The following is a 20301-nucleotide window of genomic DNA, read 5'->3' as shown; positions in this document are numbered from 1 at the left end:
CAAACATGCTTGACTTTTGCGAAATTAAATACTTCATCAACAGCAGAAAAAGAATTCACTCCGCCGTCGCCTGCTGTCGCCCGCGCCACTATAGCTTCTGGCGCCACTTTAAGAAATCAACCGGCAACAGTTACGCAAGGTTCCACTAGATAGGTTCCACGTTCTGCTTGCAACGCACGTGGAGTAGGGAAACGCGGTTTTATAAACGTTTAAGTTGGGCGCCTCGATTAACGAGCGTCTTCACCGTACGGCAGCGTTCGCATCGAGACACCCGGTTTGGAGCAGTGGAACGCGGGAAATTTAAAATGATTTAATCAAACCTTTGGAGTCTTTACCTTGGGAGGAGCGCGACGCAAGAGGAACAACATGAGAGGTGAGCGCGAAAGCGAAGGGAGGCATTTACTTCGCAAAATCCGATAAAGACTATCGTCTTTTGACGACATTTGCAACGAAAGGAGCAGATACGTGGCCAATTTTTTTAACAGCGAAGCTATATAGCAAATCGTGATTTTTCATGTCCGCTGTTAAAAATAGCAATAAATTGCCGAGCGCGCGCACGGGGAGTCCGGGCCTCGCGGCGACGTCCTGGCAGTTAACAAACGAAGAAAATGCCTAGTGACCATGCATGCGTGCCTCGCGGTGACCGCCCAGCGTCCCCGGCGCACGTTTGTCAAAACAAGCATACCCACTAATGGAGATTGGCCAAAATTGGCCAAAACATTTTCCAGCATTCGCCGTAATCGTGGCAACACTTGCTGGGAGCGAGAAGGACACGTCATAGCGTACGCCGCTCCCAGGTGGCGTCCTGTGATTACCACTAAAAAAAATGAAAGAAGCTCACACTTATAGCAATGATGATGGAGTAAAGGTCGTTGCAGCAGCGAAGAAGAAGCGAATTCGCTGCAATCATGAGCTTAAAGCTTCGTGGTGGGCGTGAAGATTGCGTGCAGCTTCGCTACCTTTAAAGGGGCCCTGAAAGGCGTTTTGAGCACACTAAATTGACTAGCGCAATCGTTAGATTGGGTCATCAACATCATCTGCGCCAAGTATTACTCTTTTACGCGCAGCGGAAAGCTCACACTTTTGTTGCAAAGTTTGTCGCTTTTTTTCTCACCCTTTCCTTCGTGTTTTTGGACGCCGCCATCTTCACATGTCTACATCATCAATTCCCAGATGTTCGTCATGAGCTAGACATTCTGCTATTGAGCGGCTTTTTCACGCACTTCCGGCAAAGAGATGAGTCGTCTGCTCAGCGTCGGCTCGCCGGCTGATCTGCCAACGGAGTGCCGGAGTGCTTGGACATTTTACGACAAACGAAACAAGTGTAAACAAACTCTTAACCGTTTGTATTGAATGCAACACGGCCATAACACGACATGAATATTCTCTTACCTGAGTACGTTCCATAAAGAAAGCGTTGAAGCCCCGTGGCACTTCTTTCGTACAATCGCAAAGAACGCCCTGAGCCGAATGCCCGGGTTTGACGCATACAGTTTATTCAACTTCCAAACAATCCAGAGATGCGTTTCGAACGAACACAACGTCACAATATGCGTTGCAAGTCCGAACCGCGATTGACAGACGATGGGTTGCCTCCTCCTGCCCCTCGTAAATTCGGCACTCACCTCGCGCGCGATTTGCGGGGACGAACAGCAAGTCACTTAACTCTGGCGCACAAGCCGAGATGGCTTTTAGCCACACACACTGCACATACCCCATGCGAGGTTGAGAAGTACGCCTCTTGAGAAAGATAATCCAGACCATGGGAAGCACTATCCACCCGCAGAAGCACAACGTCGCATTTCATCGCGAAACAAAGGCGTACACAACACACACACACCATCGCCTCCTGTAATGCCAAACGCATCTCGCACTTCCAAATGGGAGTGAGTAGTATGCCTGCAGTGCCCATATGCCGCGAGGTGGGGCCCCAAGCTGAACCGAGATAACGCAACCGTAACTGACTTCTAGAGCGGTTTGTGCCTTGTTGCCAGGGCAACCAATGTTTGATATTGTCAAAGAAATGGTGCTCGCTCCAGCGCTAGAAAGCTCAGAGCCGCGGCGGAGCATGTTTTGCCAACGTTGCCGCTCTCCACCACGCGTCGCCCCAAGCTGAACTGGCGTTTTGTGCACGGGTTCTGTATAGGTTTAAAATGTCTTTTTCACATGCCGCCGGCAGAAATTACCACCGCCACAAAATAAGACCCCGCACCAGCGGGGCCACATCTGATACGGCGCTTTTTGTATAAACAGTGCGCGGTGCATGAGGTGCATGAGGGACCGAGCGCACGGTCCTCCCCGAGCGGCTGCGAGTTCGCCGCCGATTAAAAGTCACGTGCTGCCCTTCAGCAACGCACACCGCGAAAGGGCAAGGCCAGGCCGCTGCACAAATGCGTCCAGATTTTTCGTTCGCTTTTCCAGCCTTGATCGGAGTGAGGGATTCAAGGTGTCAACAAAGCTTGCCCGTAGCAGACGGCGGTATGAGCAGCGCGATAGCGGAAGTACGTCACCGCCGAGGAGCGCAGCATCATGGGAGGGAAGGCTGGCTCGCCGTCAACAGCGGAGAGTAAGTTGAAAGGAGGAGGAAACGCGGCGCGACGATAATGCGCGGTTTTTGATTTACGATTTCTCAGCTAATACTCATCGCTTCAACAAAATTCTTGCGGGAGGAGATTGCTAATACATTGCATTATTTGGTTACATGTACATCCACGCATCGGCGGAAGGTATTTCAGGACCCCTTTAAGTCTTACGTGTTACTGTGAACTTCCTTCATTTTTTTTTTCTAGCAGACAACAACAGTGACAGTTTTTCGCACAATAGGGTACTTTGCAGTTTCGCCTCGATGCCCCCGTTCTCATACAATGCTCTCCAGGGTTGGAATCGGTTTTTTTAACCCCAGTCCACTCCACGTTTCATTATGGCGACATTTAGCCTGGCTGAGATTTCGACGCGTTCGGTGTGAATTTTAATCTATACCTACCACCATTTATCCTGGATGTGAAATATTCTTGATCATTTACTCTCATAATCTTGTAACCCTGACTTTTGTGTGACTGGAATTATTCCCGGGCCTGCGGCGTCCCGGCTACATATATGTTCGAGCAGTTCAGTATTTCACTTGCTGCGTGCAAAGCAATGAAGTCGTCATCCGTCGATAAAACCAGGGTTATAATATTTTCACTACAAAGTGAGGAAAACCTCTCTACATGAAAAGCCGCATACCCTACCTTCCCTTAATATGACTGAAAAGTGCTCAGCTGGTAGGATTGGTAACTTGTCCTGCAAGCTCTCATTACTACTAGTCTATGCACAGAACTTCTTCTCGCTAGGATTCATGCCCATAATTTTTCGCGCCATTGTTATCTGCGGAACGTGTGAGAACTGTTACGACTCGTCGGCCGTGCTCCTCAAGCCCAGCTCTTGTGATTCCCTTTATTGGTATGGAGTCGACAGGAACGTATACCCCGGAAAACATTAGTGTCTGCAGGGACGTCCTGAGCATTTCCTGCGCACATCCGACACCCCCGGCATGAGCCCTTCCTGCGCTGCGAGGTCTGCCTAGGGCTTGGACACGCAGGATGAATGCTCCTCGTCTGCACTGTCTCGCGACGTACGCAGACGTCGTGAATCTTGGTGCAGGAGCAAGCAACCGGCTCCGATGGCTCCATCGCCCATTGATAAATGTATGGAAGAAATTGATGGGCGTCTGCATCGGCTGCGGCTTCGGCTGTGGATATAAGAAAAGCTGCGGGAGGCACTACTCTATTCACACGTGCGCCCTAAGTTGGTCGGAGGTGTTGCGGTGCTGGCTAGTGATTGCGCACATCTTGCCTAATCTACAGTTCATTGTGGTGCTGTGGCCCCGGTAAGATCACTTCAAAAATTTGAGCGCAAGATTGCTCCTTACGTGTGTGCGTGTGCGTGTGTGCGTGTGCGTGTGTGCGTGCGTGCATGCGTGTGCAAGTGCGTGTGTGCGTGTGCGTGTGCGTGTGCGTGTGCGTGTGCGCGTGTGAGTGTGTGTGCGTTATAATCTCTACTATCATAATCTCGATCTGACGTAAAGGCTCAGTCCGCCTATCCAGCTTGCCTTGGCATCTCATTAGAGGGAGACAAAAAGAAGAATACAGTTTTCATTGAACGAACTGTGGAACTGTGGACCTTTCTGTTGAACATTTAGAGGGGCATTAGTGATGCCTTCGCCCTTTCCACCTACCTTTCCCGCATGTGGCTTTGCGCCATCCCGACTAATAAATGTTCTTTGCTCGTTTGTTTAAATGTTATTTGATTACAAACAATGCTGTATTTGTTTAAAAATATGTAATTAAAGCTGCCGTTTCTGTTTCTCTACTTAAACTTCGATTTTTGCATCGTGACGTGCGTCCCGAGACGAATGGGACGGCGTGGGAATAAGCAGAAGCACTCGATTTCTCTTAATGCTGTGATATTACACAGACAGTCAACAAGAACTTACTTAATTAGTTAGTTCAGTCATGACACATTTACAGACTTTTCTTTTTTTTGGGGGGGGGGGGGGAGGGGGGGAGAAAATAATTCACAGTGCACGAACGAACGGTTCCGCTTGCTGACACTTAGTTGGCTGTTATCTCCAGCAAATCATTTGAACGAGCTTCGCCAAATGTAGTTTTCATGCCGGAGCACGTACTGCGGAGACTTGCCGTGGGGCGGTGACAATCCGTTTTCAAGCATTCGAAATTATCGCGTCCTTAATCAACAGGTGCTCCCGGGAGTGGTATGCAAGTGTCCACGGCAATGTAGTCTAGCTGCAGAAGTGGCCTAGTTTCTCAATGCTTGCCTATTTAATGTATTTTCCCTGTGGATCGCTCTCTTGCTCGTGTCGTCTCCGATTCTTCGAGAGTGTGCTGGCGTTTCTGCTTGGCGTAAAAGTACAAAAAAATTTCTTATCTAAGCACGTGTTTCAAGTCAGAACTCCGCCAAACTCGGATGCCATAAGAAGCTGGCGCGTTTAAATATATTTGTTCTAAGTAGAGAGGCAGTTTTTTTTAGATAGTACTCATGCCAAAATGGAGTTGTGCTACTGCCGATATTTTTCATGCTTAATTAAGCATGTAGACTCGACTCAGAAACCAGTTGGTTAGTTTGTAACGCTCGCTGTGTCACACTTTTACAGCAGGCGAGGAGGCTATTAATAAAAGACCGCTTATCTCTTTCGTTACCGCGCCTATTCAAGATCGTTCAATATGAACGAGACCCTTTTTATATCGTTCCAGGCGTTCCTGGAACAAGTAAAGCTATGTGTAGTTAGTTCAGAGAAGCATCACCTGGGTGTGGAAAAGGGGCGTGGACATCGCGCGTCCCTGCTACCAAAGAAGAATGCATGCCACTGGTAATTACTCTGCATCAGCGTTTGGTTTTTATTATTAGGGTATGAATTGTGAATCAGAAGATGATTTTCAATCATCAGGTTTGCATTCTGACAGTAATAATCCCTGAAACAGGCAGAAAATATCAAGAGGAGTGCCTGTTTGAACAGTTTCTTTATTCATTTAGGCAGTTTTATTGCCTTTGCGCACGTTGTTTTAAGTTGTGTGGTAGTTCTACTTACCAGAGGGCCATTCACAAACAGTTTACAACAGTTTCGGTTTCGTCTCCCCATAGCAAAATTCATATTTTGCGGTACTGTTCGCCTGCGAGTTTCGTTTCTATACAAGGGTATCTCCAGAGGTCTAGTGTTGCTTCGTAGTTGAACTGTGTATTCATACAGAGTCTCCAATAAGATTTGTACTGTTTCATTTCAAAAATCTTAGATGCGCTGCAATGCAGGAGGCTCGTAGTACTGATCTTTTTTATCGCACAGCAGCTACTCGGCGAAAGTTTGCAGGGCATGATTCTAGCGCATCGCACCTCATTCCTGTCAGCAAAGCTACAATAGTGAGTCAGAAGATGATAATACACCGCAAGTTTATGTTTTGAGAGATAACTGACAGTGACCGTCAACAAGCACCAACCACGGAGTGCCGCTTTCGACTCCATGAAGGTTTTTCCGCATCACGTGCTTATGCCGAATGCTGTGCTGGCCGTAAATGCAATTTCAGTCATTGGCAAGATGATTTTGGGTTGTTCGGGGACAGATTGGTGCCTCTGATAATGTCAAATCACCAGATTTCTTCCAGGGAACCACCCGAAATTGTTTTGAAATGGAGGTTGGGGTTCACCCCATGGCACGGGCACGAGGCATGCTAACATTATATCTGGCAAACTGTTCCACGCAAGTCAACATTTTTCTAGGAAGTGTTTTTGAAATGTTTCCCTAAAAATGTGTATTCTAATTTTTTTCTACTATCAGTAATTTGTTATGCACAACTCTTTTTTATCAATTTCTTCGACAACTTGACAAAAACTTTGATTTTGATATTTTTTCGCAACTATGATGTATGAAAACATTACAAAAACTGGCGTTATTGGAAAGGAAATTTAATAATCTGCGGTTTGTGTTCCTGTAGTTAGGGCCTAACCATTTTTTTTTTTTTTGCAGGAAAGAAACGTTTTCTTGGACGTCTAAAAATCGGTCAATTTTCCCGCGGTAACGCCAGTTATACTGATCCTAAAGGTGTCTTCTGAGCAGTGCATATTTGTACAACGGTGAAGATGGCTTTAAGGCGGTTTTGTGTACAGCGCTTTTAATGGTACATGTGGTTTTGTGCAGATATATGATATACGACCCTATGGCCTTCCTACATTGGTATTAGACTGCTCATATGGCGCCTGAAAAAATGTTTTCCCAGCAAGCATGTGTTTGTCGATACGCCTTGAAAAGGGTAGAGCGGCTTAAGCGTTTAACCAGTTCCCACTTCGTAGTTTCTGCAATTTTTTTACTGGTCATAACAACTACTGCTAACGCAATAACGGACGCGTGTGCCTCCATACACTCCTGCGAGTTGCTTAAATTTTCTTTAGCTATCGGAACGACTTAAAACATGCAGTGTCATGTTTTTATTGTGAGGACCCTCCTCCGATTTTCGCTTCCCGCTCTGGGGAAGCCACTATGATGGGAATGCAATGACGCGCGTACACATAAACGCGCGTACAGTAGATTTTTTTTCTTGTAGTCGGGCCTGCGTAATATTTTACGATATAAAGAAACATGTAGCGCGAAATTTGAACTGCAGCCAACGGGATGAAGTGACGTGTGCGGTGAGGAGGCGAAACAACGCCGCAGCCTCCTCGTCCGCAAGAGGTTGACCCGGTGCTGGGCGTCGAGTCGACGAAGTAAAGAAGGCACCGTGCTGGCGCCACAGAGAAATCGATGTTGTCGACGCCGGCCCGGCGAACAGCGCGCGGGTGGGGGAAAGGGCGCGGTGCTTGTTTGTCGCTAGCACAGTTAAAGGAAAGTGGGACGTCCGTAGAAAGCCTAACGGCCTTCCAGCAAACGCTCTCGGAGCACGTTTTGCGACACCGCGGAAGGCGCTAACGGGACGCTCGTTTCAAGACGCCGGTCAGTGGGAATCTCCCTGCGACCGCTGTTCGGCTGACGGACAGGAGACGTGTCAACGTGCCGAGTTGTTGAGTGCTAGGTCCGCAGTTGTCACATCGAGTTCTTGGGGCATTTCTATCTTGGGATGCGGTGGCTTAACGAACCATTGGTCTTTCTTATAGCAGTCTTTTTTTTGTATAAGTGGTGGCTGGCTGAAGGACAGCAGTCGGTGTATCGCGATGATACAAACACGGGTGTCAAAGGAGTTGTTAGCGATTGCCATTTAAAAGAGCCATGAAGAGAAAATACAACTTCGTTTAATTTGAAAGAACTAGGATTCAGTATTCCACTCAGCTCCATTACAGCCACAAAAGATGTTTTCTAACGAAAAAAAGCAAGAAGTATTTAAAAATTTCAAATTTTGCGCCACAGTGACGTGTTATGAGCAAGAATGACGTCATACGGGCCAACAATAAAACATGATTTTCATTCCGTTAACTGCACGTTAGCATTCAAGTGATGCGGTCAAATGGAACTGGAGACCCCATTGCAGACGTCCAGTCATGTGTCGTCGCGGCAGGTCAGTTAGGCGGCCGCTAATCGCACAAACAAGGTTCCGTGACGTCATAGAAAAGTTGCGGAAAATTGGCTAGGGGGTCGCGACGGCTTCACACGTTTTCTTTAATATCTCCGTTACTTGTTCGAAGATTGCGATTATATTGGTATCATTGTTATCGGGACTAAGCAGTCTTTCTAATGAACCCAACTTGTATTTTGTTTTCATGGCCCCTTCAAAAGCCCGAAAAGTGCGTGCACACGCGCACACGCACACGCACTTCCTCCCTCCCTCGCTCTCAGGAGCGAGAGAGGGATCGTGATAACAGGGATCGTGAATCGTGATAGCAGTGAGAACCAAAAAAATGCTGATGGATAAGCGCCAGCGTAATATCAACCACAAAAAATCAGAGACAAAAAATGCGCGCCAATCCACCCTGTGAATGTGGTTGGAAAGCAAAGCTGTAAACGGCACACACAGGGATTACCCGTGCGACGTCACTTAAATACGCTCACGTGGCTCTGCAATTACTGAAACCAGAGACAAGCGGAATGCACTTAACCCCACCCTTAATTACTTCAGAGATATTGTTTACTAAGGTTAAATCAATGCATGATTCATGAGCGGTGGTTGGTTGAGTTGTATTGGTAAAGCACATGAGCGGAAACTCTTTTTTTTTTTTTGATAAAATGAAAGGAAGCTCAAACCCGATGTTATACGATCTCACTTCTCCGCTGTCTCTTCCACCGCAGACGGAGGCGACAAGATAGGCGGCAGAGACGGCGAAGTAAGATGTCATGCGTTGGTGTGAGCTTCCTTTAATTTTTACTAACTCCTAGCGCATGCGCAAGGCATGCTCACGGCCGCTACACGCGCCGTGGGCGGAGCGTACAGCGGAGCGATAGGTTGCATGACGCTATCACGTTGCCTTCGGCGAGAACGCAGGGGGTAAGCCCGCAGACGTAGGCTCGTAGCTCAATCGGTAAGACAACGGGCTCTCGCTCTATAACTTTATTCGTTCAAGGTTCGATTCCTGGCGGCACCAGTAAATTCTTTTATTTGTTCGTGAAAGTTTGCTGTTGTCACCAACGGTCGCTAAAGAACCCTTGGGTGGTAGAGGTAAAAAGCTTTGCTTTAAAACAGCGTCGATAAGATTAAAAAGACACATGTCTGGCGCAGCTTCAGATTGCCACTTTCCATCCTTCGAACATTTAGCTTCCGAAAAACTTTATTAAGAGCTTTCTTTCACGACCAGTGTAATCTGGATCGACAGCGGTTCTATGTTTACTATGAAGACCAAACCGCCATAATAGTTTACAGAACGTACTACCCCTTATGCCTCCCCCCCCCTTTCCCAATTCACTCAGCCTTTGACCTAGCTCTTTCATCGATAAAGGTGCCACAGTACCAACAGCAATCGTTAGACGTCACGGCAAAGTATTGTGCTACCGATTGCGTAGTGCAGACCGAGGTGTATTTTATCCTCCATTACTGCTAGTTTTAGGTGGGATTTAGCTCGTGTTCCCACAAAAGCGGAATAGTATAGGTCCCTGTTCCAAGTTAACGAATTCTCCCTCCCCATGCTTTTCTCTGGAGAACTGAAACAGCATTAAGTTAAATTTATAGCTGAAAGGAGAACCTTTGATCACGTTATCACAACATGCCTCGCTGGACAACAAAAGAAGAAAGAAAATAAGAGACGAAGCAAGAGTAAGGCACAAAAAGGGAAGCAATGGGGAGACAGATGTCGAACAGCGGATAAAGGGGCAATGCGCCAAGGGCACGCCAATAACGAAACGCATACAGAGTCTTTACTTCTCGAGTACACGGAGGCACAAAAGGCGGGGTTATCCGGAACGGCTTCCTAATGCAATGGCCGCGCTGAGTGGCCAGAATCGCGCAAGCTTTCGGGGGCATATATATGGGCCCGCAGAATGGGCACAATGCACTTGGAGCTGCCTATAGGCCTGGCCGACAGAACTGATCTCCAGCTGGGTGCAGATGCCAGTGGAGTGAATGTACTTCGGTATAACCACTTCGCTTGGACCGGCTATGAGTCGTTACGAAACGCGGCAGAAAGTTTGGCAATCTATCTCCCGGCGTAGCACGATTGCTGAACATGTAGCTCGGCCTCAAGGTTACTTTGCACATACATATACAGCTCTATAGGACGTACCTGCAGCTTTGCTGGACGAAATACGGATGCTAAGGCACAAAATAGTGATTTAATGCCCAAATATGTGCGAATATGAATGCAACTTTACTTGCGAATTTACTTTTTTTCCTTGGATTGAGTTGAGCAAGCCAATTTAACGGCGTGGCTCTTCAGTCAGCTTTTCGTGAATGCCACACACACAAAAAAACAATGAATGTATTTTTAAACAGTCGCTATCGACACAAAGTGCTCATATCATCTGTTAAATAAATTTTTGTTCTCTCCTATAGGCTAGTAGAAAAAAATGCTCTCATATATGCTTACTGTATTGGATTTGACCTGTTTCACTTTTAGTGGCATTCTAGCTATTTCATGACGTGAAGTATATCTTACATATGTGGCGGTTCTTTCAAGAGGAAAAAGCGGGCCTGTTCGCATGAAGCCTGAATATGTAACGAGTGCAACGATAAATAAATGAACGAAAAAAATTCCTACATCTGTTAGCGGCAATTACCACATTTATTCGATGACAAAATACCTTATTTCTTTGTTACGCTCGCCTATTTTTTCGTATCTTATTACCTGTTATAATGCGGAACTACCACGCAAGCTACTTAAAAAAAAAAAAGAAGTATTTTCGCCAACCACTCGGGTCTTGGTGGATACTGCTTTGTGGAAGAAACCACGAGAACGACGTAAGAAGCAGCAAGAGCACGTGTACTATTTAAGTGACATCAGGTATACGAGGCATATTCACTAGCTGTGCTGATGACAGCACCTGGGACGTTTGCGTCATAATGAACAGCGTAGTAACGTCAATACTGCTTGGAGAGTTTTCTCTTTTCGTATTTCGCGCTTCGTCAGGTACCAATACCTCCCCTAAAGCGGGAGTTTCTTGTTTTATTCTTTCAGGCACTTGATCTACCCTAAGTGAGGCTTCCCTTGTATACTGAACTAACGACGATGGGAACCACTTGAAACTCGCGGCAGACGCGTTCTGCGTAAAACTGAGCAGTCAACGCTGATGTCCTTGCAACGTGCACTGCCCCTCCGTGTGCAGCGAGGCTGCTCATCGAGCGACTGCGATAGCGAATCTCTCAAGAGACGAAAAGTTCGGCGTGAATGACAACAGGGGGCGCAATCCGGAACAGAGATAAGCTGTCTGCTTCAGCGTTCGCAGCCAAAGACACGGGAACAACAGCGCGCAAGCGCCTTTCAGATACTGTCACTAGACAGAAGTCCGCTTTTGTGTGTCGTCGACCTTTCGCCCCTGTATACGCTCGGTAGCTGGCAGTAACGGCGAACCGTATACAGCGCCACAACTTCGTGGAGTTTCAGCTTTCCTGAGTGTGCACTCGGGGCTAGGAGTCCGAGAGAGGTACGCCGTTCTCTGCGCAGCCTCAGTGTTAACAACAGGGTACTCCGCGGTGCGGCAATGTCTTCGTTGTGGTTCACACGGGGTTTATTCGGTGTGGGTAGCTGGCGCTGCGGCTGACGCTTCTAAACACGGCCTCACAGGATCAGTTTCCGGCCGAGCGTTGATTAAAGGGACCCTGCAACACTTACTTCAACTTTTTTTGAAATCTGAAATACTTTCAGAACGTAGTCACCCAGCCCACGTAGTGCTTAGATTAGGGGGTAATAGGGGGTAATAGGGGGTAATGCTGCTTTCGAAAGCAGCATTAAAAACAAAGCAGAAACGGAAGGCGTATCTGGTGCGACGAGCAAATCACGTAGTGCGGCTCCGTGCTGGCGATAACTATAGCTTTCGCAGTGCTTGCAGACGCGGAGGAAAGAGCGAAAGCGTTTATCGAGAGTGTTGCAGGGCCTCTTTAAGAGGGGATGAAAACTATTGACTGACGTCAAAGAAAACTGCGCTAATAAGTTAGATTGTTTCAAGCAGTGAACGCTGGGGCAGAGTTGGGTGAAGCACTTGTGCAAGATAAGACGAGCACTGTAAGGCAATCCCGTGATTTAGCCTCCCCACAACCCACTTGAGTAACCAGCCGGCGGCGCAGCCAACAAAGAACATTGAGCGAATGACAGCCACGGGCATATACTTCATAAGCGTGGACCGCGAACCGCAGCTTTCCCTCTTTGACGTAATATTATAACGCAGTCAAGAAATAATAATGACAACAATAACTTCGTGATTGCCCGTCATTACTGCCGAACCGCAGAACAGGTGCAGGCTCCGAATTTGTCCTCACATAACCAGCTGAAAGTATAGCCACAATCTCGAAAGGAATACAAATGTTTTTGGCCTTTCAGCTATCTTGAGCTATGAATAAAACACAGGCGAGCCTTGCGTACACTCTGGAAAATCGCCGTAGTGGGCTTCAGCCTGAAGCCCACCTGCGCAATTTGCATTCTTCGTTTCTTCGTTTACACCTAAATTCGCTATATCTTTTACGCTTATACGATGGGAAGATATCGAGTGAGGTGACACTTTTGTGAATGATTGTAAGGCCCTTTCAGGTTCATAAGACCCTTGCGGTGGGCCCTTGTAAACGCCCCCCTCTCTCCAAAAAGGCAGAAATTCACAAATTAGAAATCAGTGGGAAGTCGGCTTCAGTACTAAACACAATTGCATTGAGGCGAATACATCTTAGGGGATATCAGTCGTTAGATGTCAGAGTATGAAATCCCTGAGGCGCGCCTCTTCGTAATAGCATTCTCGTGCTAGGTAACGGTATCAAGCGTTATAGAATGGCAGACGATTTCCCTAGTGGAGACCGCATAAAAATGCTAAGTGTGCGCGCGCACGCACGCACACACACATGCACACACGTTCCCGCTTAACGGTTGATGACTGGGACAGGGTCTGGGCGTTGCCTTCATCTCATGCTGGACGCAGGGGCAGCGCCTAGCCAAAAGGGAAATGACGAACAATGTGGCAACCCGCGGTCACACTGTTGTAAGCCACCGGTAGGGTTTCGTCGGGTGGCACCGTCCCGCCAAGTTGAGCCCTTCATGCCGGGATTGCGCGCGCCCGACAGCTCGATGGCGGCTCCCCAGAAGGCTTACGCTCGAGCTCCGCTCAGGAACGAGTCTGCGCTTTTATATTGGACACGCGGCCCGACAGGGCATCAACTGGTTGCGCGGTCGTCCCCGCGCGCCGGTTACGTATTGGTGGACGCGAGAGGGAGGAGGATGGCTTTTCCTTTGTCCTCCGATGAGACGGATGTCGGGTGCCGACGCAGCGCAGTCTGATGAGGAGCCTCCCGGCTTAATTCCACGTTCGACAGGCTGCGAGACAGGCGCCACCTTTGCCGTTTCTTTTTAGTTTGGCGAGTGCATACTATACGGGTAAACACGCACTTTGGGCGCGCATGCGTGCGTTCCCACGTTTGTTTGTGTGTGTGTGTGTGCGTGCGTGTGCGTGCGTGCGTGTACGCGCGTACGTGCGTGTGTGCGTGCATGCGTGCTCGTAACACTGCCATGCGATGGCATGACACTCGCGTGCGAGTGACTTCCTCTCGCAGCGCTCATCGGTCAAGAGCGTTCTTCACCGCCGATTCTGTCGTTAGCAAAGCCTAAGTAAAGCTTAAGGTAACCCCCAAACGGAAATTTGCTATACACGTCAATATCCATTGCACCTTCCCGTCGTAAGCTTGGAGGTTGGATGTGTGGGAGGCATTGTCCGTGCTCGTTTCAGCCTCCCTAGGTCTCAGGATCTTTTAGTTGTGCATTAAAGTCGGGTTTACTGCACTGTCCGCCACCATTTTTTGGGAGGCGGCTCCTTTCTCTGCAGCCGCTGAACAAAGCATGTGGCCACATCCGGTCTCAAGTGCGAGCACTCACGTGATCTGCAGAACAAGTATTTTTCCTATCCACACAAATACACACACCACCAGAGAACAACCAAGCGAGGCTTGTTAACCGTTCCGCTGCAAAATGTACTGATGACTACCTGAAAACTGCCCAGCTTAAGCGCGTTTAGCCATGCGAAAAAACTCGAATCCGTTCGCAAGTCCAGCATGCCGTAGAAACTGGACGGCATGGAAATAATGCAAAACTGACACCGACCATGAATGTTTACACAAACCAAAAAAAGACGTTTCGGCTTCCGTGCGGGAGCCTTGTTTACAATCTCTTCGGCTCCCGTACGAGAGGCGGAACGTATGTTTTTGGTTTTTATAAACATTCATGGTCGGTGTCAGGTCTTAATTGTTGTGCGTTTTCCCGATCAGACAGGCTTCCGTACAAACCTTTATTTTTTCAATCGGACGGCAACGCAGAAGTTCTCAGCAATGCGAATATTGTCTGAAATAAACGTTATTGCGTTCAATTTAGTCAAATTCGCGTTAATGGTGGCACATGAACATTGAGCTCGACCGGGGCTTTTTCCATAGCTGTTGGTGCCGAGAAAAATGAGTGAAAATAAGGCTATGCAATTTCGCTGAGTCGTAGCTTACAAAGTTAGCAACAAGAAGGTGCATAAAATCGCATCAATTAGATCATATAAAATATTTAAGAGTAATATTTGATGTTGCGCTTCGCGTTTCGGAATTGTTACGTATTTGTGGCGTTTCCGAAACCTGTTCACATTTCACGTCGCACAAACGTCCCGTACTTGAGGCATGGTTGAGACAAAAGGTATGACCTATGATATTTAGTTCTTCGTCGAAAAGGTGTGCACACTTTATAGGAACTTTCTATCAGTAAGATGAGCCTTGCAACCTGTAGCCGTTTCAAAGACCGAAATTTGCAGCCAAAGTAATTGTGAGACCGTTTTCGTTCCCTGACTACTTGAAAGCCGCTCATAAAATCAAGTCATTCGCAGACGCAACAAAAAATAAACTTTCCCTCCTAGTGCGAAACACCATCCACCTGCTCTTTAATGGTTGCCGCTCCTTGCGTCGTCGTCACGACTTGGTCGTTTGCTCTTTGCAGAGCTGTAAATCGGGCTCGTTAGAAAGGTCCCAGCGGCTCGATGCCATAGTGGACAAAGGTCACGCCGCTCGGGCTTACGAAATCAAAGGATGCACCGAGCGATCGACTAGAAAAGCTGCGCCTGGACCGCACGCAAGAAAAGTCGCCTTGGCTGAGCCAGAGAGTGCTCCTTTTTCTTTTCGTTCGAGACGTGACTCACCCTCGCGACATAGGTTCCCTCTTCCAGTCCGGCCGTAACGGCAAGAGGGCGTCAGCGCTCAATTAATCGTACTAAAAATGTTGCGGTAAAGTCTCGAGATTTAGTGGAGAAGGTTACGATAGCCGTTTCCTTTCTAGTTTCGCGTTTTTGGTTAGACTATATAGTAAAGAGGAAATAGCCCTTGGGGTGAAATTGGTTAAATAAAGAAAATAGGTGTTGATTTGTCAAAGTGCGAAACATGTTTCACGGAGAAAGTTTACAAACCTCTCGACTTCTCCACAGAGAACTCAGAGCTAACACGTCCGGTGAAATGCCTTCAGCTACCCTGATGCTTTTTCGCCGTTTTAAAACCTATGTCGCATTCTTGAACGTTTACTTTTGCTTAAACGCTGGTTTAGGCACTTTTATTTTTCATCTTTTACAAAAGGCATCCAAAACAGCAATAATCTTCTCGTAAAACGTGCAGAATACATTCAAAGAATGATCTTAAAATTAACGGGTAATGCGGTCTTCAATTTTTTCTCCCAAACTGAACACCGTAACGTTCCAAGCATCAACAGCGGAAGAGGAGGAAGGGCACGCTACTTCTTTCCAGGCAAGCTAAAGGGGAGCGCGTCTGACTACAGAGAATCTGGTCGTGTGAGCCAGCAGCGAGAGAGAGGGGGCGCCAGGAGGAGGAAAAGCAAGAGGAGGGCGGGGAGAAGGAGGAGAGAGGGGGGCGCCGTCCAACTCGGAGCATCCCGGATGCAGATGATGCTCGGGAGCAGTCGGGAGCGCCTCTCCCTTCACTCGAGTTCTCGCGCGGCGACGGCGGCGGCTGGTCGCGCGGTTGGCGCCTGGCGCATGTCGCTGGGATTTCTACGCCACCTCCAGGACGCCGTTCTTCCCTTCTGCAATTTGCGTCACTAGGCAGACCCGCGTTATTGGTGAGAAGACAAGCAACCTGTTCTACTGACCCTGGAAGAAGAAAGAAAACCATCTGGTAAGCTTTTTGAGCTGTCAAGTTCGTGTTCATTTTTTATTCACCGTTGAATATGAGTTAAAAAAGAAGTGCATTCTTATGCGATATTTGGAACCACGGTAGATCATGCCACTTAGAAAAACAGCGCCAAAAAACGATACGACAGGGAGTAAAGACAAACACTGCGCTGACGACAGGGAGTAAAGACAGACACTGTCGTACTCCCTGTCGTATCGTTTTTTGGCGCTGTTTTTCTAAGTGGCATCATGCACCAACTAGCCCGTCTCAGTTCACTTGTGCAGATCATGCCATTGAATTTACATTAGCTGCTCATTCAATTGCTGAAGACAGTGGATAATTTGTTTCAGCATTGATGAATGGGCAAGATAGAACCAGATAGAAAAGTGTATTGGTAGTACACATGGTTTTCCCGTCAATGTGGCTATTGGACTGGTCATTAAGTTGAGCTTCCACATCTTGAGATGCCAGAGCCTGAGCGCGTCAATATCGCGTCAGGATTTGAACAAATGTCCAGGGTGAATTCTCGTAGCAATTTCTTAGGGTTTCACCGCATACGACAAAAATAATGTTTAATGCGGCTTTTAAACGTGCGTCTTGATGAAAATGCATACACGCGCATTCGATACCGAGGGCTGGTCCTACATTGAAGCCAGCAACAGTGGCCATTAGCTCATTTTACGCGGAGTGGTGGACAGAGCAGTGGGGGGTGTCTGATGCGTACGATTATGCGCGTTTGTCAAGGAAAAAAAGACATATTACATATATAAAGTACAAGCAAGCCGAACCCACCTCAAAGACGGCGCTCTTCTTCAACAGTGCGTGTTTTTCGGGGCCTAATACAGCTCAGTGTTTTCCTTTCACTTCAGCTGAACCAAGTTAGATTAAGGTTCTCGTCTGTCACATTCGTTTCATTTTCTTAACCAATGAAACGGACATCACCGCGACGTAGCTGCATGACTTCGTTTCCTCTATCAGTATTTACAGTAACCAAAATTGCTTTTTTTAATAATTCCATGCAGCATTCATGCCGCATAGTCAAATTCCGGTTTTTCAAACGCCTCATCCGCCGCGGTTACTGAGCGGCTAATGTGTCGTGTTACTGAGCGCAAGAATGCGATTTCGACCCCGGGCGTGACAGCTGTTTTTGTGATGGAGGCGAAAAACAAAAACGCTTGTAAAAAACTGGATAGTTGGGCGAGTTTGTGGGTATTCATGTTGAAGTGTAACAGCGCAACAAGAAAGCGGTATACAACGCCCGCACGGGAGTTGTAAACCTATCAGCGCAGTGCCGAGCATGCGGCTGCAAGCTGCGTTTTGACGAATGCGACGTTTTTTTTTTTCGCTCATAAAGACCAGCTTACACGAGAAGTTGTTGAAGCTTATCAGATAAACAAGAATCCGGGAAAATGTGTAAACCAGATTTCCCTGATGCTGTGCGAGGAGGGATAGGCGTTTTTGGATTCGACGTAGCCATAAGAGCGGACCTGATGCCTTTGTTTGGCTTTTATCTAACGTTTCAAATTTTGTTTATGCTTCTACCACAGCAAATTGTACGTGTCTATAGACTATATATTTGGGCACCTGTTCAGTCAGCGCCCATTTTGTGCCTTCTTCTGCGTCTTCCGTTCTTTTTGTGCTGTTACACTAAAACATAAAAAAAAAAACGCTTGCATTTCCAGGTTTCCGCGCACCAGACTCAGGTCAAAAGATGTCGAGGCGACCAGAATTAATCTGTATTCTTCCACTATGGCGAGCCTCGTGCCCCCTTGTACGTTCGACATGTAAATCCCCAAGTTGAGCATTTGAAACTGTACTGAGAGGCAGGGAAGCCTTTGACTGGGCAGCACCGTGAAGAAAAAGCACTGCTTGTGAATACTGAGAAAAATAGAGTCGTATTTTCCCTCCTATTTTTCTTTCTTCGATGAAAACTCGATCCTCCAATTTCTTATGTTTGAGCAGCCGTTGATAGCCCTTGTGTTCAAAAAAGCAAGCAAGTTTTTTTTTTTTTTCTGAAGAACGACGAAATATTATAAAAGCTGAAAAAAATGAAGGAAACCTTTTAAAGTTGAGCGGAATAGACGGCATTTCTAAGAAATCGAACAGCTGCCCTTGAGAGTTAAACTGATTTGGCGTGGCCGAGCATGAAGCCGGCGGCTTTAGCGGAAGATTTAATGACATGCTACCAAGCAAGTCATTTGGTTCATCTAATAAGATTATCCAGTCATTTATGCGGAGTCATCTTTAACCTATTTTTTTTAAATATCGCCTAACGTGACAATGAAGACAGAGTACAACATTGTTTTATTTTAAAAAAAACTAGCTTTTCGTAACTCACTCAACTCCCTTCCGGTCCACGAAAGTCGTTGTTTTCCCCACAAAATAATAGAAATATCGACAAACTTTTAAATTATGCGCTACACAAAACGCAAGCTGTGACATCATGGGGAAATAGAAGGAACAGAGTCATCAGTGGGTTAACTCCATGTTAGTATTTATGTGTACCAATTCGCCAAGTGTATTCCCCAATCGGAAGAATAGGCACCATTAAAATCGCACAGTCTTGCTTCTTGGCGGTAACTCTTGTTAGCGGCTGCAAATTGCATAAACCAGACACTGTAAAGTCGCAGGAACAGGACGTGGGAGTGGCTGGTGACTTGCCAGTGCACCTGTTTTGCTCATTATCTAGATTATATGTTTTAACCTTGCTTTATAATTGCATTAATATTATTAGGGAATAGCAGTTTATTGAGTGATCGAAACGGGAACTTTGTCTTCGTGGTTGCTTTACCAACGCTTTCGTTTATTCGAGACCCACAGAAATTTGTTCATTCGAGGTCACGCATTAAAAGACCTCCCGAGTAAGCATTGAACTTAGGGGCCACGGTACTGACATGCTGACATTCGGCCTGACATTCCTGAGGTAAATGAGCCATTTGTAGCTCTTTGGCCAACCTCACTCGTTCGAGGACAGGTGCCATCTTGTTCACCTGGCTGTCTGGCGCAGAAGCTCTCACGTAACCAACCTAAAAGAAAGAAAGCACCACGGGACCAGGAAAGACGCAGAGGGAGCCAGGAAAAATGTTCCGTAGAAAGCCGATAAAAGGCCCAAAGGCAACAAGCTAAATACCTCGCAAAATTTACACCAGAAAGCTAGGCCTGCACAAAGAGCGCGATAACAAAGAAGGCTACACAGCATTCCTCTCGGGAACCAGTGGCCGGTCCATGGCGTTGCGCCAAACCTGGTTGCGGCGCTCTAAAAACCCGGCTGTCCCCCCAGAAACCAGCCGAGTTAAGGCAAGACACTGCCTCAATCGTGACTTCTAAGGACCGCTCTCGTCCCAGCCCATAAGCCTCGGCCTGCAGCTTCTTTGCATCCCTTGGGTCGCGATCTGCACGCTGCTCTGCCAACATTATCTTTCGCAAGCGCCTGACGTAAGGGGACGTGAAATATTCTGCATTTTTTTAGGTCTCAGCTAACGTGTTGTCCACACCACATCAACTATATACGCCCTGTTGCCGAGTTATTCATTGCCGTTCTCGTGGCATCCTCGGGAGTTCTCGTCCGCAGACATGATAAATACACGCAACCCTAGCCATATACGACAAGACGTTCTCATTTCTACCACAGTTCTTTTTTTGGGGGAGTGAGTGAGTGAGTGAGTGTGTGTGTGTGTGTGTGAGAGAGAGAGAGAGAGAGAGAGAGAGAGAGAGAGAGAGAGAGAGAGAGAGAGAGAGAGAGAGAGAGAGAGAGAGAGAGAGAGAGAGAGAGAGAGAGAGAGAGAGAGAGAGAGAGAAGTGTAGTGCCGTTCTTGACACCACTCAGAGGCAAATTGCGACATTGTTTGCATGATGGCTCCTGCTAGAATGTAGGCCCAGAATATAGCCGCCATATACAGCACGGTGCCGAACCCACACCGGCGGACCTTTGTGGTGGTTTATGGAGGACACAGGCAACGCAGAAAACATCCTCAGGGTAAATCAACAAAGCAGACGTTCGAGCCACCGGCAATATAGCCAGGATTCTTCAAGTGCGCCTTCCCCCATCCCGATATAAATA

At 47.3% G+C, this 20301-nt stretch overlaps 1 protein-coding gene and 1 long non-coding RNA gene across 2 annotated transcripts in view; one reads left to right on the top strand and one right to left on the bottom strand.

The window, feature by feature from the left end:
• Positions 1-16081: 16081 nt before the first annotated feature.
• LOC144152679 (uncharacterized) overlaps positions 16082-20301 on the bottom strand; it is a 678803-nt gene continuing 674583 nt past the window's right edge. The window contains exon 5 of the long non-coding RNA XR_013319209.1: positions 16082-16219. This is a non-coding gene — a long non-coding RNA (uncharacterized LOC144152679). The remainder of the gene's footprint in view (positions 16220-20301) is intronic.
• Positions 16117-20301, top strand: part of LOC144152675 (cadherin-like and PC-esterase domain-containing protein 1) — a 57206-nt gene continuing 53021 nt past the window's right edge. The window contains exon 1 of the mRNA XM_077684058.1: positions 16117-16244. The gene's annotated coding sequence lies outside the window, so the exon portion shown is untranslated. The remainder of the gene's footprint in view (positions 16245-20301) is intronic.

Source organism: Haemaphysalis longicornis, unplaced genomic scaffold, assembly GCF_048455015.1.
Source record: "Haemaphysalis longicornis isolate Haplotype H1 unplaced genomic scaffold, Haemaphysalis longicornis Haplotype H1 scaffold_9, whole genome shotgun sequence".
In the NCBI taxonomy this organism is placed as follows: Eukaryota; Metazoa; Arthropoda; class Arachnida; order Ixodida; family Ixodidae; genus Haemaphysalis; species Haemaphysalis longicornis.
The sequence above is the reverse complement of the archived record's forward strand: the minus strand, read 5'-3'. Positions and strand labels throughout refer to the sequence as shown.